The following is a 3,925-nucleotide window of genomic DNA, read 5'->3' on the forward strand; positions in this document are numbered from 1 at the left end:
GCACCAGTCTGCATTCCCACCAACAGTGCACTAGGGTTCCTGTTTCTCCACATCCTCGCCAGCACTTCTTGTTTGTTGATTTGTTGATGATGGCCATTCTGACTGTTGTGAGGTGGTATCTCATTGTGGTTTTTATTTGCATTGCTCTGATGGCTAGTGATATTGAGCATTCTTTCTTTCATATGCTTATGGGCCCTCTGTATGTCCTCTTTGGAGAAGTGTTTGTTCAGGTCCTTTGCCCTTTTTTTAATTGGGTGCCTTCTTGGTGTTGAGATGTATAAGTTCTTTATATATTTTGAAGATCAATCCCTTGTCTGAAGTATCATTGACAAATCTGTTTTCCCATATGGTTGGTTCCCTTTTTGTCTTGCTGATGTTTTCTTTTGCTGAGCAGAAGCTCTTTAAAAATATGAAATGCTTCACAAATTTGCATGTCATCCTTGCGCAGGGGCCATGCTAATCTTTTTTTGTATTGTTCCAATTTTAGGATATGTGCTGCTGAAGCGAGCACCCATGAATTTATTAATATAAATTAAACATAGATTTAGGTGCTCAGATTTTTAAAAAGTAAATATAGCAAAGGCATAGGCTTTTAATTATTCCATTATTATGGAACAGTTAATATTTTCACATTGTGCATGTGGAGAAAAGAAATATGCCAATGATTCTTTTTTAAGTTGTCAGAAAAATTAAGGCTGCTTAGAAATGCAGAGCTGTTGTTTACAATATTATTATCAGGTCAAAACCTTATCAATAAGGCAACCAGGATTGCTGATTCTTCTAGGATATCATTTTCACTGGACAAGGCAACACTTCCTAAAGCTTTTAAATTCTCAAAGACCTTTCAGTTAAAAAAAAATATTAACAGAGAATGAATTTCTTTTGAACAACAAACAGAAGAAATTCTAGTAACAGTTGTGACTATTCACATGTCTTCATCTTGTTAAGGAGAATAAATGATATTCTTGGGATGTAGAATTTTATTTCTCTTTTTATAGCTGCAAGAAGGGACACCTCTTTTATCTCTGTCCCAGATTCTTTCAGTTAATTCTAAAGACTTTCATTTTTAGATTCAACAATTTCATTAGCTATATTATAAGCAGACCTATAGAACAAAGTTTTATTGGCAGAAATGGGGAAAAGATAAAAATGTTATTTAATAGCAATAAAATAAGAAGGATATAGTTTTTCTTTTATATTATTAAATGCCTTATTTCCTGAGACCTTGAAACTTCAGAGAAGACTAATGGTCTAGCCTTATGTTAAAGTGATAGAATCAGAGCATTCTGGCTTCATAGCATTCCAGAAAGGAAATACTTAAGTATTTTATACAGTTCAATATTTGTCAACAATGAAGATGGCTGACTAAAGAATAAATAAATATAGCCTACATTTACTGGAATATTATTTGGAATACGTATATTATTAGACTTCATATGGAATATTGAGTTTAAGTATATGTAGATACATTTAATTAGGAATAAAGAAGACATGGTGGTGGGGAGCAGGGGACATGACAGCTGTCCTCAGCTCTCAGAAGGCCTGAACTTACTCTGTGATGCTCCAAAGAGGAAACAAGAGATGCAGACTTTAGTTTTAACCATAAGGAAAAAATTGGCCTGTAAATATGTTTAGCCCAAGGTTGATTGATTACCTGTCATATTTTAAAAAGTGATTTACTTATGAAATTTGGGATTGGAAACCATCCATGTTTATTGATCCAAATTTTTATTTTTAAAAGTTTCACAATTTAAAAATTAAAAAATTTAGGACAATGAACACCTCTATGTCCCTCACCAAATGTACCAATTAATATTTTTTGTCACATTTACTTTCTCTCTCTCCCTCTCTCTCTCTCTCACACACACACTTTTGACAAGCTATATGAAAGTAAATTTTAAATTTCATCAAATTTACTTTTAACTTCTTCAGCAAGTATCTGCTAAGAACAAGGACATTTCCTAATTGTTACCATCCATCCTTAAGATAATGTTAGCATGACGATCATAGAATACTTTGATTCTCTGAATCTTGAAGATTTCTCTGACTTGCTTATGAAAAAAAATCATACTGTCTTTTTTCCCTGCAACACAGGATTCATTCATTGAGGTTAATAAAATTAGCCCTGCCTGCCTCACTGGCTACATTGTTGGGGGGTCTGCTATCTGCAAGTCACTCAAAGAATATGAAAAATGGCATTACCCTCAAGAAACAAAGGTAAAATAAAAAATTTGGAGAATTAGGCAAAATAATACACATGAAAGTACTTTTTAAAAAGTCAACTATGATGTAAATGAAAGTTGTTACTCTCTCCCTGAATTCTCTTTCTCAAAGGAAATAGGATCCTGGAGATGGAAAAATGTTAAATAAAAAACACCAGAGGGCGCTCCAGTAGCATTTAGAAAACAATGACAGTCAAAGATGTTTGAAGACACAGTTCATATATCTTAAAACTGCATATTTTTTTCTTCTTAGAAGATTATATTGTGGTTTTGTTGCCTTCTAAAGTCAAGTATTGTTTACTCTATTACCCGGCATTTTTAAGGATGCGTAGTTATTTCAGACCGAAGAAATCATTTAAAAGAAAAAACAAAAAACAAACCTGTATATCTTATTATGTTAGAGAAACCAAGCATTTAAAATAACCTTAAAAAATTTTTTTCTTTCCTTTTGGAGGTGTCAAATTCTGTTCCAACTTTGTGGATACAGCATGAGTTAAAAGTTTCATAAAGACAGAGTCAAAGGAGGTTAGGGAAGGAAAACAGTTTTGTAGCTGCCAAGATCTGAAAGGAAGGTGGGTCTTAAGGTGGACCTGGAGAGGATTGAGGAAGCGAGGGAGAGAAGGGGAAGGGATGAGGAGGAAGAACATAACTGATGTAGGGAATAGCATGAGAAATGCCAACCATCTTGGGGATGGGTTCCATTCACCACGTGCCAAAAAAGGAAGCATTTACAAATGGATTGACTGGCTTCCATTCCTAATGAAAGAGGATCTTAAATGAGCAGGAATATAAATTCCTACTTTGAGATATTACTACCTGTTAATGGCGCCTGGCACCAGATATTAGACCTTGGTCCCTGAGTTTTGGCTAAGAAAGAATTCAGAGCCAAGACTAAAATACAAGCAAAAGATTATTTGGAAAGCTACAGAGGTAGAAGAAGTGATCTGTGGAGAAGTGGGCCAGCTGGGTTGCGTGGGTTCAGGAAACAAGTTATAGAGGCAAAATAAGAGCCCTTGGGGCTTAGGGGAAAGACAACAAAGGTATAACCTCAAGGGAAGAAAGGAAGAGGAGAGGCATGGATGTGCTAGAGAAAGAGGAAAAGGGAGGGAGAGAGAGAGAGGAGAGAGAGAGAGAGAGAGAGAGAGGAGGGAGGGAGAGAGAGAGAGAGAGAGAGAGGAGAGAGGGAGGGAGGGAGGGAGGGAGAGAGAGAGAGAGAGAGAGAGAGAGAGAGAGAGAGAGAGAGAGAGAATGAGAATACTGGAGAAGGAAGGAAGGGGGCAAGGGCATGGATGTGCTCCAGAGATAGAGCCACACTGGATCCTTCCTTGGAAGGGCTTTTATCTGGAACCCTCAGGGGAGGATCTCAATAGAATATTCATCAGCTTTACAGGGGTATCCCCTCAAGGTCATGGTTCCCACTGATTGGTTATTGTCAGGGCAGGGGGTCATTAGTCATTGCAGCTGGTCCTGAGGTCAGCCATGACATCACCCTGCTTGGCCTTGCCCCACCTGACTTTTCTGCTGAAACACAACTAAGGCCTAGATATTATCTCTAGTTTGGTCAAAACTCTGTCTCTGTGGTCCGCAGACCCAAGGCTTTGTTCCTAAGATTATTTGATGGTGGCCAGAACCTCATTTTCCTGAGGGCTTAATGCCTAAGAGAGTGGTTGTGCAAGGGCTCGTATTCTGGTCCTAGGAGGCTA

General features: G+C 37.4%; 1 non-coding gene across 1 annotated transcript; it reads right to left on the reverse strand.

Moving 5' to 3' along the window:
- Positions 1-403: 403 nt before the first annotated feature.
- On the reverse strand, positions 404-511 carry LOC150019332 (U6 spliceosomal RNA). Its single transcript, XR_016509390.1, has one exon. It is a non-coding gene; the product is annotated as a U6 spliceosomal RNA (small nuclear RNA).
- Positions 512-3,925: the final 3,414 nt, after the last annotated feature.

Source organism: Furipterus horrens, unplaced genomic scaffold (assembly GCF_987537825.1).
Source record: "Furipterus horrens unplaced genomic scaffold, mFurHor1.1.pri manual_scaffold_2, whole genome shotgun sequence".
Classification (NCBI taxonomy): Eukaryota; Metazoa; Chordata; class Mammalia; order Chiroptera; family Furipteridae; genus Furipterus; species Furipterus horrens.